Raw genomic sequence first — 27,636 nt, forward strand, 5'->3', positions numbered from 1 at the left:
ACCATTACACATCTTTCCTTGTTAATCAAAAATAAAATTAGGTCTAATTAACTGATATAACAAAATGAGGTATAAGGCAGAATTCAAAGGATAGCAAAGCTGGTAGGGTGCTTAATGAACCAAAACACTTCTGCTCAGTAAACATGCAGAGGTAGCAGTAACACAGCACCTAGGCCTGGTCAACACTATTCAATTAGGTTGATGTGAGTCATCTTACATTGATCTATTTCTGCATATGTCTACACTCAAATTTGTGTCTGGCTTAGGTAAGCAGCTCCCTGTTATGGCAACACAGTAAAACCACCTCCCCAGATGGCATGGAACCACCGTCAATTTACTGAGGTCAACACAGTGCAAGTGTAGGCACTGTATGACTTGTGTCCTCCAGGAGCTCCAGTGTCCCACAGTACCCCATTCCCTGCAACAGTGACTGCTCTGGTCACAATTGTAAACTCCACTGCCCCGGGGGCATGGAGACTGGAGGCCATCCCCCATTCCTTTGAAGCCCCCTGTGTTAACATTCAACCTAGCCAACAGGGACATGAACTTGAGTTGGCATACAGTATCTGATCACCTGTGGAAGCAGTTTGTCTGTCCACCCACCTCCCTCTCATGTATGATGTAAAAGACAGATGTGTATGCTTCAAAAACAGTTAAAGATTAAGGAATAAATAACCCAATACAAATGCAAGTGTGGCTGCCCCTAACTGGACGTGAAGCCCGGAGACCCGTACAACCCTTAACCTTGGCTATATTTAAACTAAACAAAAAGAAAACACAAACTACTCCAATACTGTATTGAGCCAGAGGAGACAACGTCAAGTAAGACAAAACAACTGATGGTGGTGTATCTCATTGTAGCTTGAGAGCGTTGGATCCGAATCCTGGACCTCAAAACCAAGCTTTGCAGCCCGACTTGTGCTATGGGAGGGAGGAGCACAGGACCGTTGGCGAAGATCTACCGGAACTAGGATTGAAGATAAAGATGTCACTGGAATCAGGATATAGGTAGGTATTACAGTTTGTGAGTGATAAGTGATGTCTTCTGGGCCGATGGTGTGGGTCCAGAGTCACTGAGGAGATCCTCGACGTCCGCGCAAATCAACATGATAGCTGGCTGCCGCTCTGATGGACAGCAAGAATGCTCAGGCACCTAGCCCTTTTTATAGGCTCAGTGGTGCGAACCTAGCAGTCTGAGCTGGTTCTAACTGCCTCCTAAGAGGCCATTGCTCTTTTCCCGCCACTAGTTTTGAAAAGGTTTGAAAGTTCTGACAAAAAGGAGAAACAACATGGAGTCCGAGTTGTCATTATGGCACAACAATAGGCGGTGAGTTCTATGGGCCCATGGTGCCTGGGCACCAGGAATATTCCTGGACCAGGGCTCGACTCTAGCAATGTTTGAGGCTGGGTTTCTCCCTCGGCCCTGCCTTCTGCCCCCTAGGTGCTCCCCGCGCCATGCATCCCCCGGGCGATTTAAAACCGCCTGGGGCCCCCACCCACCGGCAGTGCAGCTGAGCGGCTTCCTGCCTGCTCGCTCCATGTGGCTGATGGCCCCTCCCTGCGGCTACTGGGCGGGGTGCGTCTGTGTCTACGCATGCTGCTCGCGCCCCTGCAGCCAATAGGAAGCTGTGGGGGCAATGCCTGGGGGTAGCAGCGCACGGAGGCCTCCTGGCCCACCCTGCCTACGAATCCCAGGTAAGCGCCGCACCCCCCTCCCCGAGCCTGCACCCCCTCCCCTTTCCCACACATCCCCTCCTGCCCCCAAACTCCCTCCCAGAGCCTGCACCCTAATCTCCTGCCCCAGCCCAGGGCCTGCACCCCAGACCTCCCCCCGACCCAAACTCCCTCCCAGAGCCTTAGGCAGGTGTGGGGGCAGAGTTTGTGGGAGCAGGCTCTGGGCACCACCAAAATTTCTACAAACTTGCCACCCCTGGGCACGACACCATCTTGAATCATGGACTCTATTGATTTCTGTTCTATAATTAATTCATTTTATACTAATCATTATAGCAAACACATTAATTCAAACTTAAACACTACCATTAACATCATTAAACATACATTTAGGGCAAAACTTCCCAACACGGGCATATTTTTGAAATGCCGTTTCCTGATTGCCCACCTTGGTGAGCACACTTATACACAACAAAAGAGAGATGCTAACTGCCCAACCAACCATGTCAGCTCCCCACACTAGACACGCTCCTGCCTGGAGTGTACAGGAGGTATTGGAACTTCTGGGCCTGTAAGGAGAAGAGATTGTGCAAGCATAGCTGTGGACAGCTATGAAAAGATTGCACAGAGGATGCAGAAAAAGAGGTATGACAGGAATGAATAGCAGTGCCACGTGAAAGTGAAGGAACTACACCAGGCATACTTACAAGGCCAGAAATCGATCTGGTGCTGAGCTGCAGACCCCACCATTACCTCACAAACCACCATGGTACCGTGGAGGAGCCCAAGACAGAGACTCCTGCCACGAGCAATGAGGAGGGAGCAGATGTGACAGGGGGTGGTCCAGTCATGTCATGAACCATTATCTGTTTGAGACTCCACCACAGTCTAGCCAGTCCTGCCGGCTGAGCATCAACAAGCACAATGAAGGGGAAGAAACTTGGGTAAGTGCATGTGTACATTTTTCCTTACAGTGTTTCCATGTAAAAGGTGGTGCCCAGCCCATCCTCAAGTTAACAAGACACATGTTTTGACTTTTCACTGTTTTACATTTGAGAAGAGGTAGCAGTACAACAAAGAGAGGTAGAGTTAGTATCTGCTTTTCATTCCCCTCTTGGTGGGAGGGAGAGGTGCACGTGTAGCAGTGTGTTTATATACATATCCCTTGTAGCATTCTCAGAGCTCAGTGAAACTTTCATGGAGATACTCTGCAATCGTCTCCTGGAGGTTTCTAGGGATGGTGGCCTTATTTTTTCCTTCACAGTAGGATTGTTTCCCATGCCACTCCAAGATGAGTTCGACTGGCACCATTGTAGTAAACAGGTTAACGGCATAGGGGCCCAGGGAGCTTCGGGATGCCAGTAGCAAACATGCTCTTTGTCCCTTTGTTACTCTCAGGAGTGAGATATCAGCTAAAAACATCACTGCCTGTGGAAAATGGTGCCAATATTCAGTGCCATTACGCTACATTCATACCCTTGGAATAGGGACCAAAACTATTTTTCCTGCAACCAAAATTCCTTACCCCCAACTCCTCATCGCACCCTGGTGGGCCATACAGACCGTGGATGGGGCTGGAGAGCAGTGCTGTGCAGATGCACTCCACAGCTGAAGTGTCAATAAGCATGTCTTTTAATTAACATTTTTATGGGAATACAGGAAGGTTGTTTTGAAACTTATATTTCTCTTTCCATTGTGACTGTAAATCCAATGATATAGGTTTTTATCAGCTGTTGCTGTTGCAGCCTTGAGTGATGCCACCTCCACAGAATGCCTGACCCTGATGAGGAAAAGAAAGAAAAGGAGTAGGGAGGAAATGTTCAGTGAGATCCTGCAAGTCAGTTGCTGCATCAGACCATGAACAAAGGGCCTGGATGGCCAACATGGCAGACAGCTTGGAGAAGAAAAAAAGCAGATAGGAGAAAGGCCCAGGAATTCCAGCAGGAAAAGGTGAAGGAGATACTGCTTTTCCAATTTTAAAGTTCCATTCCATTATTATTAAACATTTATATTGCATTGCCTGTTTTCTGCACTTTTTGCCAATCAAATTTCTATTTTTGGAGAATATCATCTTTATTAGTTCACGACACATTGCAGAATGCATAGTGGTACTCAAAGCGCACAGTACTTGTGAATGTATAGCAGCACCACATAATTCATAGCTTTAGTAAAACACAAAATCTAATATTTATAAGTGTATAGCAAGCACTACACAATTGCTAACAGCACCCAAGACCCCATGCTCAAAGAATGGTCCGGCACAGAACAGTACGGGGTCTGCCCATTAAGTCTCCCTGAACCACATACCTACTGGTTGAACTCTTATAATGGCCTTATGTTTGGCTGTTCAAAGTCAGCAGACAGGTGCATCGCCTCCAGCCTAGCAGCAGCTTTTCCCCCCTTCACTTCACCCATACTATGCAGGACAGGTAGCTATCACCATCGGGATATTTTTTCCTCACAGGGATCCAATCTAATGAGTAAACATCGCCAGCGTCCCTTTAGTCTACCAAAAGTATATTCAACAGTTATTCTGCACCTACTGAGCTGGTAGTTAAATCTTCCCTTGGTTCTATTGAGGTGGCCAGTGTATGGCTTCATGAGTCTTCACTCCACAGTTTAAGCTGGGTGATTGGCCCTCAGATCTGAACATGCTAGCCCAGCTGCAAGCATTCCTATAGCAAAGCCCCTACCCATGTTACCTAAGCATGTTACCCTGCATCCTTGTTGTCTCAGCACTATTCCATGTGTGCCTGAGGGCATATTCCATGGTTCTTTGTGCTGATGTATTCTAGGATTCTTTCCCAATACATTATAGGTGAAATCATGGCAATGGAAGATTATCATTCAAGTGATTTTGCTACATCCTTACTGCAAACAGGTAAATTCTAGCCCAAGTTAAAGCAGAGCTCAGGCTCTAATCCTCCCTCCCCAGTTAAGTAAGCTATCCTGGCTTTAAATCACCTCCAAGTCTAAGTCATTCTGGGTGGTAGTAGTGGTGGGGAGGGTTGGGCAAGAGCCCAAATTAACTGTGCAGTGAATGAAGACATACCCAAAGAGAAAATACTGTATAATTTCTTAGTAGACATTTAGTCCACACAAAACATTGTAAGTTGTATTTGAAATACTTCTGAAATTTTAAGCAGCTCTATTAAGTAGTAAAACTATTAGCCCCTATGCTAACTCCCCCCCCCTTCGTTCTTGTTACATATATTTAAATGCAAGATTTCAACATAACATTTACAATTCTATACTTTACTACCCATATTCCTTTCTGATCTTCTTTCAGAGACTTCTCAGTCTCTGTAGTGTGGCCAAAACATGAAGTCTGTCATCTGGATTTTTCAGAGCTTTTCACTCACCCCAGAGCACAACTAAGGTTGAGGTGTCCTCTGTGGTCTCAACTGCCAGATTGGAATCTGTCAGCAGCAGCCTCATGGCGCAATGAGTGGTCTGCAAAAGACTTGTGGAATGGTTTCCTTGCCACTGATCCAACCATTCAACTGCCAGAATTTGACATGCCATGTCACCTTTGGACTCAGTTGAACAGGTTCCAAACTGGCCAAGGAATATGCGCAGCTAACTTCTACGCAGGGGGTCTGTGCAATGACCCACTTAGTCACTGTGGCCTCCATCAGTCAATGGTGCATGTTGTTGAGTGTCAACTGACTAGATTTCGTGGTGGCCTTAGGGCTCTTCATTCTGCTGATGAAGCTGCTGTTGGGTGGCTTGGCAAGCACTAAGAGGGGCTTGGAAAAGAACTCAGGCTGTCATTTTTCACAATGCTTAAAAGCTTTGTCAGCAAACAAAAGTCTGGGGATCCTCACAGCTAGCAGCAATTCAGTCTTTGGGCTAATAATTGACTGCTCTCTTCAGATGCTGATTAAATAAAGATCTATAGCTTGTATCCAAAGTGGCACAGGTGTTGGGATCAATGTCTATAAGGCTCTCTTTAGGGCACTATCCTTTCCCCATGTGCAAGAATTTACAAGCCTTTTCCTCACTAGGTCTGCCCTGTTTTCACTTTAACTGGGACAAAAATTAGTGATAACAAACCACTTCTCACAGCAGATTTACTCAGCCCCAGGAAGCCTGGGGACAAAGTAAACCCTGAAAGGGGGGGGGGGGGGGGGGGGGGGGGGGCAGGGAGAGTCTAGTGGGGAGGGTGGTGAGCCTGGGGGCTGAAGTCTGAAGTCCTGTGCCCAGGGACCGGAGTCCAAATCCCTGCAGCTGGAACCTGCCGCCTGCCACCCCAGGGCTGAAGTCTGACCCCACTGCCTCTGGGAAGGTGGGGAACTCACTGGCTGCCTGCTCCTCCAGTGTTTGTTTCCAGAGGAGTGCAAGGCACAACTCCTGCTGGGAATCCTGGGGGAGGGGCCACTGCTTTGTCTCCCCCGCCCCCAATCACTGCTGAGGAGGCTGTGGCCACAAGAGAAGCCCCTGGTGGCCCAGTTTAAAGCCATTAGAATAGATACATATGTTCTGTAGGCTGGGTAATCTCTAAGGGTGCCGCTCCCCTCCTAGCTCTCCCTCTAGGTCTATAAACCACAGTGGGTCACACAAGGTGGTACAGGTAGGAGGATCCAGCTGTCACAGCAGATTCCTCTAAATCTTGTCTCGCTCAGCCGCTGAATCCATCAGGCGGTCTTTAACGCCTATATTTAAAAAACCTCCCTCAAACTCCTTCCTCCGAGCTCTGATTGTCTCAGCTCTCAAATGTGAATGTGTGGAAACTGAACTAATGCTTTTCCTCAATGAAAACTTATTATACAGCTTCAGAAACTGCCGTGCCCTATTTATGGATATTTTTAGACCTCTGTTGCCCTGCCCTCCGCACATGTACAAAGCCAGCTGATTCAAATAAAATCCACATGTCCTCCCCATGGCTTCTCTCCCTTTTGGAGGTGTATGTGTGTAAAATAAAAATTCAGTGCCACAGTATAAAGCATGTGGGTTATATAACCATATAGATGTTGCTGCCCTGCCAAGGAACAGAATTTTGGTCAGTATATTCTGTATTTGACTGAGAACACAGATGTTAGTACTGTGTTTATAGCATAACTACTCATTTAAATATCATTTCCACTCAAACTGCAATGGGGACTTATTTTCTCTTACTTATAGTAAAACAGGACATATTTCTGCTTTGGTCCAGTATTGTATGTATTTGATAAGAAAAATATTAGATACTAAGAAAAACAGAACACTTTAGTGATTCCAAAACATACTCTAGTTCACCATAGTAATGCTCAGCATATGTACAACACTTTACATTTCAAAAATCTGCATTAGGTACTGTTTTTTGTTTGATAGTAACATAACTTCAGGACTTCTAGTCATGTAAGTCAGGAAGGATCCCTAGTATGGGCAGAGTGTGTAAAAGGCATCAAGATAGAGGGGTGTGTGTGTGTGTGTCAGGGGGAGGATAAATACAGGGACTCCAGACTGTCGTTTCTGCTTCTGGCTGCCAGTGATTTGCTGTGTGACCTTGCATAAATCACTTAATCTTGCTGCTGTTTGTTATGCAGTGTGCTCAGTGCTGTACAAGGCAGTAACTACAGACAGCTCCTGCTCTGAAGAGGCTAGAGTACATTTTCTGCTCTGTAAAATAGAATCAACAACTTACCTTGTCCCTGGGAATGTAGGTAGGAGAGCTACTGTACTGTCTGTTGAGCACACTGCACGCTTCAGGAGGAAAGGGACAAGTGACTCTTTGGGGGTTACTGCTGCTATAAGATGGAAGATACAAAACTATTGCTTCCTGCTCATGCTGGCAGAGCTGCTCTGCTCCCCTGCCCAACACCCCCCTCACCTCTGCCAGGCACAGCCCTGATGCCCACCCCAACTCTGTGCCCCCCACCTGACTCTAGCCCCCTTCCTCTGCCCACCCCTAGCCTGACTCTGCACCCCCTCATCCTAACTCTGCACCCCTCCCCCACCCACTCTCACCCCAACGCTGCACCCCTTTCCCTGCCCCCACACCTGATAGTCATGGCCCCTGCCTGCCTCCACACCTCCCTCCCCCATCAGGGACACTCCCCCATAGCCCCCCCCGGCAGGGGCACCTGCAGCCTCACACACCCTGCCTGTACCACAGCCCCACGGCTGCAGTGGGGAGCCCCTTTGCCAGGCTGGACCTATCGCTAGAGTAAGCAGCCAGCCTCAACCCACACCGCGTGCTGCCGCGTTCCACCTTAAATCCCGGCCAGCGCTTGCACTTCACCACCAGTAACCTTCCGCGGCCACCCGAGAGGGGGCGGAGCCACACGCTCATTTAAATAATATTGCGGCTGATTTGCATGCTACCAAGATGGCCGACGTTCGGATTGGCCAGCGATGAAACAGCCCCCACGGCCGCTCCCCGATCCCACAGAGGGGCGTGGCCAGTGATCAGAGGGCGGGGATGTGGGGCTCATTTGCATAACGGCCCGACGCGTGCAGCTGGGGGAAGGTGGCTGTATAGGGTTCTGTTTTTGAATCTGCGGCGGAAGCGGCGAGAGACTGGAGCGCGAGCGCTGAGGCTGCGGTGGGATTCACGGACACAGGTAGAACTCGGGCTGCGATACCGGGCTTGTTTTGTCTCGACAGCGGCTGCACTTTATCGCGAACCCTGCCCCGCGCCGCGGTACCTGCGCAGCGCGCATGCGTCGGAGCCGCAGCGATGCAAACGGGTGAACTGCATGGGAGCACGTGACTGAGCTCCAGTGCAGCCTCCTCCGCGCATGCGCGTTGCTCTATCCTGCGCTGAGGTTGCTGCAGGTGGAGAGTGGGTGATAAGGGCGCCTCCTTCTTCCTCTCAGGTGCGGGAGCTTTTCTGCAAAGGCTGTCGTGGGCCACAGGTAGGTGCCAGATGGGCGGGGCGTAGCTGGGGCTCAGCACTGACTCCCTGAGGCCACCACCATTCAGGGAACAACAAGCAGATGCCTCTGGCTCCTGCTGGGCGCAGGGGACTGGAAGCTGCTGCCACAGACTCCTGTCCTTGCCCTTATGCATGGGACCTGAGAAGGAGTTTTCCTGCACCTTGTGCTAAGCAGGGGGCTTGTGGGGAGTAACCTGGGGGGATGGCAGCAATTAATGAAGGTGTCTGTGGGAGGTCAGTGATGGGTCAAGATGAGCAAGGTCTCAAAAGCAAATGTTTCCAGGCTTATTTCTGATCTGGTAATATTATTATGCATGCAGGTGTTAATGCATTTATAAATGCCATAGATGCGGTCCTTGGTGTCTTACTGATCTGTGAAGTGTCCAGGAGAAAACCATTCCTATCGTTAAACTCCTTAATACTTCAATATGTGATACCACATATCTTTTTGAAAAGATTTTTGTAGCAGAGGTTAACTTACTAAAAATGAGGGCATTTCCACGTTGAAATGGGAAGTTGGCATAGATATGCATTATTTAAGTTGCACCATAGCTATTGTACAGTAGTCTAGGTGAACTGAACAAAGAACAGAATCTCTGCCTCAAGTTGCAGTGAGGCCCACATAGAACAAATGTGACACAGAACAAACTGCTGGGCAGTAAAATTAAGCCATAGCCTTCATACATAAAGCACAGGGTTCCAAGTTTTAGAATTAATCTTTTAACTCATATGTTCAAAAATATGTTGTAATTTTGTACTTTGTGCATTTAGTTGAGATATGGCAAGCATGTTAAAAGTATTGCAGTTGTCTTCATTCTTTATTTCTCCTAGTTGGTATATTTCTTCCCGATTACTTTTTTAGTGCCTGTCAGATATTCTAGTAAAGATATTGCCATTGGCTCTGGTATTGCATAATATTTCATCCTATTGTACTGCTCATGTGACTTGTTTGATAACATTTTTCAAGTGTAAAGATGTAGGTTAAAATGGAGGAGGGGAACATAAACATTGCACACTACAATGGTGGGGAAGAGGCTGTCCAGCTTAAAATTGCTACCTTCATGCAGCCCCAGACAAACAACACTTGCATGTCTAGACATAATTAAGTCTGTCCATAATTGTCAGTAATCAGACAATACATTAAAAGTAAATATATAATTGGTCAGTTTCCTCAAGTAAATGTAAGTAAGCATAACATTTTTATGAACCATGTACTTTCAACTGAATTACTGCATGCAACAGTAGTACAGTACAACTTCCCTTTGTTGACAAGATATTTTGAATTATTCCATAAATTCAAATACATCTTTGGTATCATACATAAAATAACCTAACTGTTTCAAATAAAACTTCCACAGAAGTTAATACTTGATAGATATTTAGATTCTGCTAGGGAAGGTTGGAGAACGTAGTTAATAATACTGGCTTAAATTTCGCTGGTCTCAGTAAGATAAAGTGCCATCTAAATAAATACATTCTGATCAATTCTATATTTAATTTAAGAAATAAGCATTACTTTATCTAATCCAAGAATTTCTATTATGTGGTCCTATGTGTATATAAAAAGAGCATCAGATTGAGGATCAGGAATTCTCTAGTTCTAAATTCAGTTCTGCTACTTGTTGTGTGATCTTGGGTACGTAATGTAACTTCTGTCAGTTTACCCATCTGTAAAATGGGAATGATAGTAGTTTACAAGGACATTGTAAGGATTTGTTTGTTGACATTTGGATAGTGCTTTATACAGTTATTTAAGTTTCACTTTTTTTTTTTTTTTTTTTTAAATCTTGCTGGTCATGGAAATATTTTTCATATTTGAAAACCTTATGATCCTTATACATGCTGTAAATATCAAATCATTGTTTTATGTACTCATGGATCAGGAAAAATGGTATCAGATGTTACTCCTTTGGACTTGCAACTAGTTTGTTATAGACACACACTAATATTAATACTGTATACGGAAACCTCATTTTGTGTTTGTTGGTACAGTCCATTACAAATAAGTCAATTTTGTTTTGTTTTATAAAGTTGGGAGATCTTGAAGCTCAGACCAAATTGCGCTTATCTGTGTTTTTTGCAAAGAAGAATTACCGCTTTAATAGAAACTCATTTGCTTTAAACACTGTAACAAATATGTTGTTTAAAGGGGATCAGCTAGAGATACTGAAGAAGTCCCTATTGTGATATTTTAAACTGGTTCATGTGTTGCTGTGCACACTAATTTAACATGGGTCTCTTTAATTATAAAGCTTTCAAACTTTTTTCATTTCGCAGACCACAGGTTGACAACCACTGTTCTATGGGAACGACAGCCTTTTGCGGCCCCCTTAGACATAGTCTGTGGACCCACAGGGATCAGCAGACAACAGGTTGAAAACTACTGCCTTGGGGGGGAAACCTCATCGGAAGTTATGCTGTTTGGACCTCTTAATTTCTCATATCTGAACCATCTAAATGGTTTTCATTGAAATATTAGTCCTATAGACTTGCACACATCCAATAATTTGTGGCTGCCACATTTAATCTTCAGTGTTTGCCAATTCCTTCTACTATTAAGTTGTGTCCATTTCACATACTTAGATGTTAAGCATCAACTGCAGTGCATTAATTTCCCTGTTGGAAGGCCCTCTTTGTAATGTTTCCAGCCACCAAAAGCTTGGAACCATTCACTCACACTGAAATGTCTGTTTCCCACTTGGTGTGGGATGATGCTACTAGTCAAGTGTTCAGGCTGGCTGTTTTCATTTTTAGGATTGAAAATTGTTGAAGAAACTTTAAAAAAAAAAAAAAAAGGGAGTGGGGGTGGGAGAGGAATTTATTTCTTAGTTCATCAAAGCTGCTGTAATTTAACCATGTAAAACAAACGTTTTATTCACTAATTATTTGAGAAAAAAGATTTTAAAAAACTGAATAGAGTCTTTTCAATGTGGTATATATTCTTTAAAATGTTTTTCCCTCTGTTATGAAGAAGTATAGGCTAATCTAAAATAAAGAGAGAGCAGTTGTTATACAACATGCTAAATCTGTGTTTTTTTTTTTTTTTGTTTTTTTTTTTTTTTTAAAGTATACTTAACTATTTCCCAAGGCCAGTTTTTCTATATGAAAAGTTAGTAATTAGGTTTACTACTGTGCTTACTAATCAATAGGAACTGCTATGTCAAAAGTCTTAAGGATATTTACACTATGAAACTTAATAAGGAATATATGTACAAAAAAAGTACCATGCCAATAATTCACTATTATTGAAAATAGTTTGTGGTTTTAATAAGATTTCTCCATTGGTCACCCAACTAATAATTCTGTTTCGTCCTCCTCCAGTCTTGTGTTTATAAAATCATTTTGTTGTTGTTAAAGTTACTCTGATGTCACAAATTCAATATTACAACTTCCCTAAAAATCTAAAAAGAGAAAATGAGCTGTGAGATTATTAAAAAAAAAAAAAAAAATGAAAAAAAAACAGGTTTTTCCTTTTTAAAAAAAAAATAAAATAAAATAATCGGTGACAGTGGCCAGGGGAGAATATTTGTAAAAGATATTGTTGGATCTAACATTTTGAAAAATTTTGCTGGTAATAAAGCTTTTATGTGCTCATTTAAACAGCTGCCACCTCCTATGTCAGAGGGGGTTGTAGTGCATTGATGAGGAAAGTTTTTTTTTTTTTTACCATAGCCTTTTTTATTTGTAGTCTGTAGAAGATGAATGTGTTATAAATATCCAAGTATATGTAATTATGGCTTTCTGTGTGACAATGGATTTTCCATGCCTCTTTGAACTTGGCATCCTCTTGTGAGGCTGCCTACCAGCTTTTCTCAATTTACACAGCAATTGATAGTACATTAAGTATTTTAGCATAAGTGAAATTATTATTTATGTATATTGCAGTAATGCCTAAGAGCTTCATAAGAATGGCTATACTGGCGTCAGATCAATGGTCCATCTAGCCCAGTATGCTGTGTTCTGACAGTGGCCAGTGCCAGGTGCTTCAGAGGGAATGAATAGAATAGGCAATCATCAAGTGATCCACCCTCAGCTTCTAACAAGCAGAGGCTAGGGGAACACTCAGAGCATGGTGTTGTGTCCCTGCCTATCCTAGCTAATAGTCGTTGATGGACCTATCCTCCATGAACTTATCTAGTTCTTTTTTGAACCCTGTTATAGTTTTGGCCTTCACAGCATCCCTTGTTCTACAGATTGATTGCGTGTTGTGTGAAGAAATTTTTCCTTTTGTTTGTTTTAAACCTGCTGTGTATTAATTTCATTGGGTGACCCCTATTTCTTGTGTTATGTGAAAAAGTAAATAACATTTCCTTACTCACTTTTTCCCCACAAGTGGAGATTTTATAGAGCTCTATCATATCTCCCCTTAGTTATCTCTTTTCCAAGCTGAAAAGTCAGTCTTTAGTCTCTCCTCTTATAGGAGCTGTTCTATACCCCAATCATTTTTGTTGCTCTTCTCTGTACCTTTTTTCCAATACATCTTTTTAGAGATGGAGGGACTAGATCTGCACGCAGTATTCAAGATGTGGCATACCATGGATTTTGATAGAGGCCTTATATTTTCTGTCTTGTTATCTATCCCGTTCCTAACATTCTGTTAGCTTTTTTGACTGCCGCTGCACATTGAGTGGATGTTTTCAGAGAACTATCTATGACTCCAGGGTCTCTTTCTTGAATGCTAACAGCTAATTTAGAAGACATTTTGTATGTATAGTTGGGATTATGTTTTGAAATGTGCTTTACTTTGCACTTGTCAGCATTGAATTTCATCTTGCCCAGTCATCCATCTTCAGTCTTGGACGTTGTGTTAGGCACTGTACAAAAGGCAACAAAAAGGCTATCCCTACCCCAGAAAGTTTACAATCGGAGTATAAGAAATGGTGTCCACTCTGTAGCAGGAGTATATCTTCCAAAGCAATGGTCCAAAACATTTCTGCTTTGTGAAAGCCACCTTGCCTGAGAGTGTATTTAAATCCCCTTGTAGCTCATAGTTTTCCTTGGCACCATTAAAGAGAAACATGTGGTAGTAAAGTGCCTGAAGTTTGCATGTAGTCCTTGTTGGGCAACTAATGGAGTGTTTTATCTTTTAAATAACTGTTCAGATTTGAATTGGCTGACACTTCATGACTTAAATTTTTGCTAGTTCAACTTTCCTGTGATTATTGAGGCATGGTAGTTCACTCACATGAAGACCATTGCGAAATGTGGGCCTTGGTTCTTTTTTCAATTACAAAGAGCTAGTGTTTGCGCACAGCCAACTCCATGTGTCTACTTGATAAACTTTACATTGTGGTATGATCCCAATATGCAGGTGGATATATTGAACTTTCTTGCAAGCCTTGATGTGACCATGTTTGAATGTCCGCAAATGTCTTAGTTTTTCTTTTCTGACAATGGAAGCAGGGAAATTTAAAAGTTTGGCCTTAACTAAAATCTCTTACTTTCTGGAAGCACTGGAACATTGTTTTATATTCTCTGGAACTGGTTCAACTTCAGTCCTCCTAAACTGATGATGAAATGATGCACTGATATAAAGATGTGTTGCAGAGAATGCACAAACACTTGATTTTTAAATGATAAAAATAGAACTGGACCAAGAAGCATGATAGAAGCAATTCACTAGCTTTCTAGAGTGCAAGTGTGACTGTAATATTACTGAGAGGGCCTCAAAATCCTAACATCAATATGGCTTGTACTTCAAAACGTAAGCTCATGAACATCTCTAGTATGTTACAAAGTCCTCCTCACCAAAAAAATGTACAGTCCTCCTTCAAATAATTACTATATATATCATCAAAAATTCAGCTTCGTATACTGCAGAAACATGGATCTGTCCCTAGACTTCTGGAAAGTCTTGTACTTGATTTACACCCTGTTCTTCCCTGTCAGTGTTTTGTTTTCCATCTCAAAAAATACTAGGTTTAGAATAGTTTATCTTGACTCTTTTTTTTAGTGTAGTAGTATGGTTGTAGCATCCTAAACAGAAATTAAGAGGAACTTCTCAGGCACTTCAGCAATGCACTATTTTAGTCTCCTTAACTCATCATATGTACAAGCATATCATTTTATAAGGTTCAAAAAGTATCACATAAGATAATCAAATGTGTGTTAATGAACAGGATGCTAGTAATTAGTAAAACTACTCTAAGTATTTTGTTTTCTAAATATCCGAAGTATTTGCTTCTAGCCATTGAAAGATAAAGTGCAAAACTAGTGTGTGACCAATACAATTGATATCCTATTTGAAAACTGTGCTACTGTACTAGAGAATATAAGTTTTAAAAGATGCTTAATTCTAGTGCACACACTCTTGCTTTGTCACTTGTTTAGCACCACTGAAGTGATGATTGTTGTTGTTCGTTTTTTTTTTTTTTTTTTAAAGCGGGTTGTGTTTTTAAAATTATGTATTTGAAAGCCATTGACTCAGGTTTTTTTTAAAAATACTGATTATTTTGATCTTCTGTCTGTACCACATGTATTTGTTAGTATTAAACATCAATATTAGGTGGTAAATATGGAATTGTGGAAAAATCCAGAAACTATTATTTCCTTGGTTCATATTAGTGTAATTCTCCTTTACATTAATTTGTTTAATGAGGTAGGTCTTAAAAATATACCTGTGTCCTGTCCAGCTGTGAAATGTTTTATTTTGAGTCATACATTCTGTAAATTAATAGAAAGTTGCCAATGAGTTACACCGACTATTGTGTCTTCCAGGCACAAATATATAAGGTCATATGAAAGTTTAGTAAATTAGTTGGCTAAATATGAGTACATTCCTTCTGAATGTGTTTTTTTTTTTTTTTTTTTTGTACTCAGGTCAATTTGATATAATTATCTTTTGTTAACGTTGAGAACCGAACATAGCTAACCTGCTGTAAGTGGACTGGGATTTGAAAAAGCAGAAACCATTTTTCCTTTTTAGATGCATTTTGAGAAAAGGATTTGAATAAATTGATACTTCATTTTTATTAAATGAAGTACAGATTTTACAACTGTAGTCATTCTGGACTGTTTCAGTTAACTGTTCAAGTAGACTGTATAATGCAAAGCTCAGTTATTTTGTCAGTAGGGTGGCCATTTTGTGCTGTTCTCCTCCATTACACAACACTGCAAGGAGCCATTTTATGCTACAGCAATCTAGAATTTTTATAAAATGTGTATACTTACACAAACATGTACATTCAATTTGAGACCATACACAGAAAAGTTGGTTAAAGCTGAAATTGCATCTTTAGCTATTTTAAGTATTGAAGCACAGTTTAATAATAATAGTGCCTCCACTTACCCTTCACAGATATTAACAGATTAAGTATTGCAACACGTATACATTCTCACCATATCAAAAAACAAACTACCTTCCTTGTTCCCAGTTAGAATAGTGTGATCTGCAATGCTTAGGTGCATCAGGGTGATGTAATGGGATGCAAACACAGATCAGACTCTTGATTTTTTTGTGGGTTTAAGAGAGCCATTTTCATTTTGCATTAGTTTTCCCATGTGTGTTGCCTGTAAATTCTCATCTTATGATATGAGAATTCAGGCATGTTATTTTTACTTAGATTTAATGGATTGGATAGCTTTTGTAGACCTGTACTAAAAATGTATTCTTATTTGATAGCCTGAGCCTATAGGAACTCCTAAGTCTGATTATCCAGGTGCATAGCAGAGTCAAAAATCTTTGAGAGATTCACGTTTTTAAAAGAAAGCAAGTGTGCTACAACTAGTTTTGAAACTAAATAACTGGGTATCTTTTTAAATTTGTGTCAATGTTCATATTATGAATTAATATCCTACTCAAGGGGGAGGGCAAGAGGAAGGGGAGAACTAGAGCAGGGGTTCCCAAACTTGGTTCGTGGCTTGTTCAGGGTAAGCCCCTGGCGGGCCGCAAGATGCTTTGTTTACCTGAGCGTCTGCAGGTACGGCCGCTCGCAGCTCCCAGTGGCTGCGGTTCGCCATTCCTGGCCAATGGGAGCTGTGGGAAGCGGCCGTACCTGCAGACACTCAGGTAAACAAAGCATCTTGCAGCCTGCCAGGGGCTTACCCTGAACAAGCCGCGAACCAGTTTTGGGAACCCCTGAGCTAGAGGGATGTGGGTGTGTAGGAGAATTTGGGGCACAGGAAGGAGAAACTAGGGTCTGCGCTTTGGCTGCTTTGTACTGCGCTGGTGACGCAAAACAACTGTTAACCCAATTTAACTGGCCAATATTCTGTGGCTATGTTTTGCTGCTCCAGAATCACATAAATCAGACAGAGCATAGTATAGCATCTGCCCTTTAAAGTTAACACTTTAAAAATGACCATAAGGCTTCTACTACTTATCTTCAAATCATTAGAAATATCACATAGTCGCATTCACCTTGAGTTTCACGTTTACTGTTCATGGGGCGGAGGGAGAAAATCCATCTTTAAAAATCAGTTTAATCTAATCTGTGACCACAAATGCTAAAATACTGTAATAATCATATGATTATTGCTTGGGTTACTACCGGACAGAGTTAAGGTTATTTGGGTGCCTTAACTATATATTTTTGGACTCAAGTTTAACTTTTAACTCTGAATTTCCTGGGTTGTAATGCTTGAGTTTTGGGAAAATTACAACATTACTGTATTCTTCTTTACCCTAAACTACTCATAGGGACTCTCAACAGTAACTCCATATTAATATAATTTTTTCTCTGCGAATATGAAAACGAAATTTTCTCACTTTGGCCATGGCCACACTAGGAAAATGAGTGGTGTTTAAAGTCAATTACTGTGCATATCTTAATTACCATTTTTTTGCACTTACTCTGGACAAAGCCATGTTTAAAAGGATGTGTAAGGATCCAGGAATTGGAACCCAGGTCTGGAGAGCCTGGGACAGCTGTATTCCAATAGTGCCACTGGAAGGCCATGCAAAGGCACAGCCAGCGAGCACTATGGAGAGCAGGCGCCTCAGGAAGTACCGCCCAAGGAACCCAGAATGACAGTACCCTGTGGCCCTCTTGATTGGCCAAGCACCTTTTTAACTTAAGGGGTTTCCCCAGGAAGTTGTCTGGGCGACCACATAGACTTCGGCCTGCTGCAGTGCCAGACTTTGCTTGATCTCATGATCTCCAGTCTCCAACTCCAGCCTAACTTTGACTCCGACTACTGCCTCTCGATCCTAGCCTGGTACTGCCTCTGATCTCCTTGTGGAAACTGGCTCTTGCAAGTCCTTCAACTCCTGCCTGGTGACTACTGTACTTAATGGGCAGACCTCAGCCCAGCTGTGACTGCTAGTCCAGACCATCCTTGCCCTGGTCCCTTACAAAGTATTAGTTAAGTTAACATGCTTTGAAATACTATTCATTTTCTTAATGACATAGCCTGTGTCTGATTTATTGACTTCTGTGACTTAAATATCTTGCTGAATTCTGGTCTAATCATGTACATAACTTTTAAGTACATGAATAGGCAATTTGACTTTACTGTGACTAGACATGATTAACGTTATGCATGTTCTTTGAATCAGGGCCTTTGTATATTTGTATAATATTTTAATCGTGTTAGCTGTATTAGTTCTGCTGTGCTATCAGAGTGAGATGGATTATATTTCTTCTTCTGCATCAACAGAATTATTTCTTGAGTTGTAATTACAGAGCCAAACAGTTACACCTGTACAAACCTATTGAACCCATTAAGGTTTCACAGATTTCATTGAGTGGGCATAATTTAAAGACCTTGGTATTGCTTAGGTGAAATGTTATAATTTGGAACCTTTAATGCTGGTGACTGAGTGAGATGGAAGCAACCTAGCTTGTCCCAGATCCAAAGTTGAATTTGTAAGGTTTATGTTTTGAAAAAGATACACAATTTATAAAAAGAGCACATTTGATGATCTTGAAATCTTTGAGAACACAATAAACATGGAACCCTATTTCAGGTTGTGTTTCAAAGCAGAAGTGCATACTTAAAGGGTGTGTGTAATCTGAATAAAATAAAATCCTAATGTTGGGGTCTGAAATTTCTCTCACTGCTCTTTGTCTGTAAACAGAAGGTTCATAACAAATGTTGACACTTGGCTACGCTGATATGAATAGGCAATCATTCAAAATGCTGATTGTTTCCTGTTTACAAACTACTGTAATGTCGGTTAGAATTGCAGGTGACTGTTAGTGGGGAGAAGGTTTGAGTACTTGCATGGAATTAATTCAGTCTCTCTGTTTGAACAAGTTTGTTTTCCAGGATTCTTGTTTTCTGTTAGATACAGAGTTACAAACATATTTGTAGTTATCCTCTAATCGTGTACAATCTAATCAAAGCTGCTAATTGAGCTAGGTTGACTCAGTTATTTATATATGTATGTATATTTTTATTGCATTGCAAGCTATGCCACTGTGCATTTTCCTTTTTCTCTTGTTTTAACCATATAGCCTAGTTCAACATTCTGGGTCAGTACCAAATACTAATTTTGGTGCTGATGAGCACAGCAGGCATCTGTTGCTGGAATGATTAACTAATTCTGAAGTCACCAGCTATCACGGGCAACAGAAACATCCATAATGTGTCATACATGGTATCATTTCAGAAAAAGAGATAATGATCTTCCAAAAAGAATCCCAGCATGCATTATTTGTGGTGGATAGTAGAAAAAAATGTTTGATTTTTCTTTCCCTCAAGATGAAACCCCATAATGAAAACTGCTAATAATGGCCATTCTATTTGTATGGCTGTTGTTGCAGGTATCTGCATAATGGAGTGACATTATTAGGGAGGAACTCTTGTAGGAACTGAAACTTTACTGGCTGGTAGGCCAAGTGATTGTGATTTGTACGGGGCCTTTAATATGGTACAGGTTCTCCTTTAATTCTAGTTCTGTTGAAATACTTTATAAATATTCCCTTTTTTAAGGGTACATCACTGTAGTTTGTCCCCCCTCAGGAACTGCTTCATATGGAGGGGAGCCTATTGGAATCCTTCCTGCAAATCATTCCACCTGGAAAGGTGTTACACCTTTATATCCTATTTTTGACATCACAAAAAATTTGCTGGTTTTATATATTAGTTTGGTATTTAATTTCTTGCAAAGATTTTAGGTGCCTGATGTGTGGAGTTTTTGAAAAGTGCTCTTCTGGTTAAATTTTTGGTTTACAGAATGAACTTCTGGTTTCAAATGTGGTAACTGTTGTACCGTGTAGCTAGTTTTCCCAAATATTTCTGTAATGTTGTGGTGATGATAATATGGCATAAAAGCTATAATGGCCTGGAGCAGATTTCCATTTTTTTTTAAGGACTGAAACGAGGCTCCTTTTGAAGAGTATTCCCTAATGTCTGTCAGCTCTGTGCATGATTTGGCTCTATTTTTGTAGCTTTTAATATGTGGCATGGACTTAGAGCTGTCTGGAATCAGGAAGGATTTGGAGTATGTAATATATATCCTGAGCCACAGACTGGTTCACAGACATAACAAGACTGTCTTCGTGCCTCACGTTTTCTTCTTTATATCACTTGTACTCTGAGAAGCTGCAGTAGTTTTGCAGCATGTGTATTAACCATTTCTCTCTCTCTCTTCCCCCCCTCCCCCGTGCCTGTACTATTTCTTGCCATGTGGTAAAGAGGGAGGTGCTTTGCTACATAAATGTTTTATCCACTGCTGAGTGGTCACTGTGTGGCTTATCTTGAGTGCAGCCATTTTAAACACATTTTCAGTTCAACTGAGACAGTACAGTCTCAAAATGGCTGACGAAGTATTCTTCTTTGCAGCAGTTTAGTCTGACTGTATGCAAATGAGCAAGTCTGCTGGAGTCACATGCTTCAGATTTAGAGGTAAGAAACAGTTCTGCTTTTCTGAGAAACAATTTCAAGATATATTTACAACTTTGATGTTTTGGGGGGAACTAATTCTGAGTTGTGTAGGTGTATTTTCCTTCCCCCGCTAATTTTCTTTGAGCAGGAAATCAATGCACATGTCAAGAGTTAGGTTAAATGTAAATAGTACCTCACAAGCATTATGGGGGTGGGACTGGTGAGGTGAAAGGTCATGTCACTGCAAATGTATTAAACTGATTGTTTACCAACACCCTGAGTTGTCCCATTTCAGCTGAGTTTGTTGCCAGGCCAAATCTCCCACATTTTTGCTGGCCTTCCCTGGTGAACTTAAAAAATTATGTAGCATATATGTATAAAAAACCCAAATAAAAATAACTCCCATGGAAATTTTGTGAAATCAGGATATTAGATCAGCAGTGCATTCAGTAACCATATTATTTCCAATATGTGTTTTTTCTTTTCCTGAAACACTCAAGAAATTCAAAATTTAAAACGTCCGCATAATACGCGGATAGCAGCATGTTTTTAAACAGTGAATATTTTTTTGGTAGTAACTATTTGTAATTCTAAGACAATAACCTACAGTATGAAACCACAAGAACAACACTGGAAATGAAAGTTAAAGATATACATTCCTTTTTTTGTTTGGTATATTTTCATTCAACTCTGAATTTAGAAGGGTTAATAGTTTCACATGGCCTAGCATTCTCTTGTCTGTTTGACTAGATATAGACTATTTAATGAATCTAAGTGCCCTGGGGCATGGAGGTAAGGGATAAGTGGCTATACATATGCACAAGTAGAGTACTACTTTTTCTATTGTTTTTAAAAAGGCATTTTTCCACTACACAGGCATTATCCTCTTCCTCCCCTTAGATTTTCTAGCACTGGCAAGTACTGACCTTAGCTATCTTAAATTCACCATGCGTTTATTTTTTTTAATAAAAAGCATTTGGTAATAGGAATAGCATCTTGACATCCTCAAGCAGCACATCAGGACCTCTCTTCCACCCACCCTCCAAAAAAGGAAAACTGATCAGGACAGACACCAAACAATTTCCTAATCTGAAGCTGATACTACATTAATTATTTTTTTGTGTGTGGAAGTCTTTTTAAAAATATTAAAATCCTGGGAAGGGACTTGATTCTTTGTCTATGAATTTAATTTTGTCTGCCAGCACATATTCTATAACTAATAAATGAAATATGCCCTGTGTGGTTTAAAAAAAATCTCTAAATGCTTGCTTATACATACTGATTTCTAATGGTTCTTTTGGGGTTAATGAGAATACACTGCTCTGAGGAGATAGGTTCAGAATAGTGCGGAGGGTGGGTCTCCTAAAAACTAGGTGTGCATCTTTATTATGTGTTTACGATAACGGTAGATAAGTGTTTTATTAAAATATGAGAATTCGAATGCAATTTGCTTGTGTTGAATAAATCTTTCAGTAATTAAATGCATGCATTGATCACTGTGTGGGGAACTTTCAGAGAAATAAAGGTCTATCATATGGGGAGATTGTTTCCTATATTCAGGAAATGGAACTGAAGCAGTTACTATTCCTGGTACTATATTATTATTATTATTCTTTTATTATTAATTAATACTGTCTTAGTTTTATTCATTGGCCTTGACTGTTTCAGTTGTTTTCAGTGGTATTTATTGGTTGACTAGCGAGAATAGTTAAGATATTAAATGCTTTGGGATTCTTTCCAGAATTCTTACTCATAAATCTCTTAATTTTTCCATCACTCCATTTATTTTCCCAAAAATATTATTATTTTTTTTGTATATTCATCAAATTTAGTATTTGGTTACCTTCCCTCTTGCCGTAAGCCAGTGGGATTCCTTCCTTCCCATCCTCCACACAGGTGCATTTCTGGTTTTCTTCAAAATGTGCAGATCAGTCATTTTGACCCAGCAGAATCTTTTAAAAAGTCTCCTGAGGTTTCTGTGTTTTTAAAGCAGTGTGATTGCATTACTGATTAATCCAAATGCTAATGCCCGATATTGTCCAAATCAAAGGGAGAAAATTTTATCATATCTCTCAGCATATCTTTAAATTGAAATAATACTCTATTTTGCAATAACCGGGGGAGATGATGATTTTAGGTACAAAAATCTCTCTAGCAGCTGCCAGCTAGTGCAGACAGGAAGGGGAGGAGTTCTGAAGGTTTTTATTTTGTAAAATTCTCAGATAATTCTAATTTAATTATCAAGTCTGCTGTACCTGTTCTGTTTCTGATTTATGTTAATCCTTGCTGTGCTATGTTCCATTGTGAGTGCAGACAATGGATGAGTATAGTAACGCCTTTCTACAGATATACTGAGGTGGGTGATTCTGTGCGCGCGCTCTCTCTCTCTCTCTCTCTCTCTCTCTTCCTGTTGTTCTTCATAATAATAGTAGGCACAGTGTAAGTGCACTTCATTTGAGGATTTTGATTCCCCTTTAAAGAGCTTAATTTAGCCCCACAACTTCCCTGTGGTGCAGGTAAATTATACCCATTTTACAGATGATGAGGCACAGAGAACTTGCCCAGGGCCACACAGGAAATCTCTTGGCTTCCCATTCTTTGCCTTAACCATTTAAGCTCTCCTTCCTTCTCCTCCTCCTTCTGCCCTGTTCTCCCTTCTTCCTTGGTGTTTATACGTTGCTTTGTTTTGGGTTGCTTTGCCCTCCTGGAAGGCCATTTTAGAAGCAATATCTTTCTTCCAAGCGCTGCAGGAAATGACTTGCTCATCAGGAAGCCTTAGACAGATGGTTTTTGTGGGTTCTTTTTTTAACGTGGTTTTTGGAATGTTTAAAACGTTTGTTACAGCTTGAACTGCTGTTACATATAGAATGCAAATATCCTCATTTTCAGGGTCATGAGCGTTCGAGTTGTTAGGTGTTAATACTGCTGGCTAGTGGTCCCACAACTACCTTTTCATTAACAATGTTTTTTTATTAGGGGGAAGGAAGCAAAAATAATTGGTTCATATTCATGGGGATAAAGCAGTTAAATACTTAATTGGGGTGAAAGTGCGTTCTTTTGGTTCATTTTAGAATTAATTGTTTATAGTTTTACATGAATCACTAATGGTAGTGTTAAAGATATAAGAGTTTCTAACAGGTTAATACCAATTTTTTTAACCGAATGATTGCTATACATTTCAAATATGATGTTATCAGTGGGGCTTTGTTAGTCTCTGCTGATCGTTCTTGCACTTCTGGTGTTGCATCATTTTTTCCATTTGAGCCTTATGGCGTTCTAGAGGATTGACTTTGGTGCTGACACAAAGTAAATCTGGAAGATAGACTCCTGAGACTGCGCTCTTGCTAGTAATAAATATGAATTTCTGGGAAGAGTGCCAAACAATCATTGGCAAAGAACTTATACTCATTTATATTTCTGAAGTTGCTTTCCAAAGAATTTTACTAACAGAAAAAAATTATAATCTGCATTTACATGGAAACTTTATGCTGATATTTGGATTCATTCATTTCTGAACCTACTCTCACTTGGAACTGTTTTAACACGTCTTGTTTGTTTTTTATTTTCCTCTGAAAGCCCAGAATTGTTTCAGTTGCCACAGCTGCATCTTCTCATTTTCAGTAGATGTTCTGGGAGTAAATAATCTCAGGCTGGATTCAAACTGAACTGGAATGGGCTCTTAATGCTGCAGTCCCTAATGCACATAAATCACTCACTCTCAAGCTGCTCACTTCCTGGGTACTTCAAGGAGTAGCAACAACTGGTTGCAAAGCACATAGAATTGTTTTGAGATTTGAATATTTAATCTCATTATGATTATGTGATTTCAAAGTTAAATTGGCCCATTAGAATTTATAATTGACTAAATTTTATTAAGATTTCTCAAGAATTCCATGTCTTAAAGAGAGTCATGAGTTTGTCAAGTGTTAGTTTTTCTGCATTGTCTTTATTGGTAGGATTAGACCTTTTTACACTTTTCTAGTATACATTTAATAAAGGATGAAGCTCCAAATGTAAATTGCAACTGAGTGAAACAAAGATGCTTCTGTAAAGCTGGTGAGGAGCACAGTAAAACTGAGAATTGCTCTTTAAGCACAAGGTGAGGGAGCACAATATTAATTATGACTCTTGAGTCACAGGCTAGCAGCACTTGATCCAATAATAGCTGACTTTCACCTCTCCTACGGGAGGAAGCTGGCTATTGCCTACCTTCCTTCTGAAGGTACAGCCCTATGCGGTGAAATAAACCACACAGGACCAAATAAGTATATGCTTTTATAGACCGCTTCCAGATTGTAGAGATCAGTAGTTTTCTTTGCCTTTCTAAAACCAGAGAGAGGAAGTATGGGGAAATGCCAGTCTTTTGGCCATGTGATGTGAGAATAATTGCTATTTGGTGCTGTAAGGAGGAAGTTAAGTGAGAGTCTGATTTTTAGAACACCAGTGCAACAATTTTTCCTCTGAGCTTTTTAAAACAAAATTTAAACCACTAGAATTGACCTACCTGTGTCAGGGTCTATTTTTAGATGTTTGTGGTTTCTTTTTTTAAATCAAGACCTATTTACTGAATAAATATGTTTAAACTGAAATTTTGACACAAACCCAAAGTAAATTATTTCTAATTATTTTCTTAATAAGCAAGCTATTCTTCCTTAGCAGAATGTCCTGCATCTTTCTTCTGAATGTACACACGATAGTAGCATTTGCTTTTCATGGGTATCCTGTCTCTCCAGTTTACATTTTTGCTGGTAAGGCTAAAGAAGTTATTGTTTTTTAACAAAACCTACCCTTCATTTTTTGAACGCAATATATCTGCTGGTTTTTAGGTGATCCTGTTTTTAGATTAGGAAAGTGTGTGTGTTTTAGGGGGGGAGTTCCAAGTTTAACCTGCATTAAAAATGCAAGTGTAATAAAAGCTTTTCAGGTGCTTGTGCTAAGCAGTACACCCTAAATGGGGAGGCGAGGAGGAAAAATATTTCGGCTTTTTTACTAATAGAATCCCTGGGGGATTTATGAGCGAATAATCTACTTTTTAACTTACAGTACATGCACTCTATGTTGTACTCGTCTCATACAAAACTAAATTTTGGAAGCAGCTACAAAAACTACCTAGTTTAGTTTTAGCTTTTTTAAATATTGGTTACTCTGCTTTGTATGAGAAACACAGATGTTGCCGCAGCGATGTGGGATTTAACAAGCCCTCTAGCTGTTACAGTTTTACCCTTTTCATGGAAGCAGTTTATAATGCCTTTTAAAACTTAGTTGGTATGTTTCTGAATACTCAACCAGCTGTTTCTGCTTTCCTTAACCACACTGTGTATCTGAAAACCTACTTAATCACAACTAGTTGAGCACTTAACTGGATGCAGCAAGGAGTAGAAAACAACTTAAAACCAAGGGAGTGCCCTTGACTTTGTTCCGAATGTTCTGGAATCAGGGTGGTGCCTTTTTTAACACAACAGATGGATCTTTTGGGCTGTCTGCAATCTCTGGCACTGAATTTCAATAGAGGAATGGAGCTAAGATTCTTAATACAAACCAGCTAGAAAACACAGGTGGCCTTGTTTCATAATAGCTGTTTTTTGTTGTGCTGGGAACCTTACTAGGATGTTACTGTCTGTACATCTGGTTGTAGTGCAAATTTACTGTATGTGGGAAATGCAAGTTTATATTTTTAGCAGCATTTGGTGCCCTTTAACAGAAATAGGAATCACAAGGAGGCTGTATATCTTCTGATTTGCTCTGCAAATGACAAAAGAACCACTGAAAGAAATATACCATACAGCATTTGATAGTGCTAATAAATACAGATTTTGGCTGAAATAGAATATGAATTCCAGGATTTTCTCAGAGGTCAAAGCAAGCTATTACCAGGTCTCTCGTGTGGTTTATTGGTTAATGGGAGTGATTTAGTCTGGCATTCCTCCTGGACAGAGAAAATTTCTTGTCTTATACATCACTGCAGGCTCTGATACCACAGTGAAGGGTGCAATCTCTAAGCACCAAAATAGACTAACTTGGATTACTAGAAGTTCTCAGATAGTTAAACTACATTGTGCTGATGTGAGGAATCAAAAACTTGTATAATGCTGAACTAATTACCTAGAACCAAACCTAAAGCAAAATACTCTTACAGTGGAAAGAGACTGTAAAGCAAATTTTGCATTTCTGTAGCAGCTGTAACCTAGGGACATTAAAAAAGAAATAAGAAACTGGAGAGAACAAAGGGAGATAAGTGGAGCAAAGCAGACTTTCCTGCCCTGGAGTGAGTCTGACGTTGCCTGACTGGAACTGATGAGCAGCACTCCTGTTTGCTCATTTGTGTTTCTTTTCCCACAGATGTGCCATTAACTGGTGCCACATTGCAGTAACACACTCTTGCTAAATATGAAGTCTGTTAACATTACTGTGGTTTTGCTTTTCATTTTTAGCTGCTGTAAGCACTAAAATTGGATGTGACGGTGAGTCTTCTCATTTAAAGAGGCTCACATCAAATGAGACAGGAGGGCATGAAGATCAGATTCATCCCTTTCCCAAACAGACACCATTTATGAAAGCAAAACATGACTTTTGCGTGTTCAGAAGATACAGCAACTAAATAGAAGTGTTCTTAAGAAACATATATAATTGAATTATTAATACTCCTGGGCTTTGATTGGAAGGAGGGAGAAATTGTATTGAATTAACCATTTGGAGTTGGAGAGATGGTGAAATACCGATTTCTGTATCTACCGGTAGCTGTTTTGTTTGAAAAACTGGAAAAGCTAGAGCCCACAGTTATATCTGCCTGATGAAGGAGAAGTAAATGGGGGGAGGGGCCATCTAAATTAAACCAACTGGCCAGACTGGTTACTTGTCAACAGCAGATGAAAATTGTATTGGTTGTACTGTGAAACTGGTGGCTGATCAGTTACTTTTTGGAGGCTCTGAGGTATTCGGAATAGGAGCTGAGGGGTTTAAAAGAAAAGCAGGAGTAATACACAGCTTTAGTAAATCCATTTCTTTCAAATATTATTTGGATTACAACTACCTTCTTACTAAAAGCAAATTGAACGATGGAATGTTAGTTCTGAGCCCTCCTTCATAGGAATAAATTAAAAAATAAAATTGATTAATTAAAACATTGCCTACAAAAGTCTTTTCTATCACAGCTCTATTAAGCTAATTGTTAATCTTATTGTTGGGACTTGGATCTGGACAACTGGTAAACAAATAACTAGACTGTACATTCTAGAACCAGTAGTTGTCTGACTGGAAAAAAGGAAGGCTTTACTCAGCAATATCCTGCTGCAGTTTAGTCATGAAATGAGGCCCCCTTTATGTAAATTTTTACT

The 27,636-nt window shown here is 40.4% G+C and overlaps 1 protein-coding gene across 4 annotated transcripts in view; it reads left to right on the forward strand.

Annotated features, from left to right (window-relative positions):
- The first annotated feature begins 8,100 nt into the window (after nucleotides 1-8,100).
- The window catches only part of ATF7IP (activating transcription factor 7 interacting protein), a 170,065-nt gene continuing 150,529 nt past the window's right edge, over nucleotides 8,101-27,636 (forward strand). For 2 of the 4 annotated variants that reach the window (XM_024193872.2, XM_024193878.2), the window contains exon 1: nucleotides 8,101-8,219. The gene's annotated coding sequence lies outside the window, so the exon portion shown is untranslated. Of the gene's footprint in view, nucleotides 8,220-8,429; nucleotides 8,514-20,262; nucleotides 20,324-27,636 lie in introns of those variants that run through there. The other 2 variants (XM_024193873.3, XM_024193876.2) reach the window with 2 other exon arrangements.

The sequence above is a fragment of the Terrapene carolina genome, unplaced genomic scaffold, assembly GCF_002925995.2.
Source record: "Terrapene carolina triunguis isolate 2854851 unplaced genomic scaffold, T_m_triunguis-2.0 Scaffold68, whole genome shotgun sequence".
Taxonomy (NCBI): domain Eukaryota; kingdom Metazoa; phylum Chordata; order Testudines; family Emydidae; genus Terrapene; species Terrapene triunguis.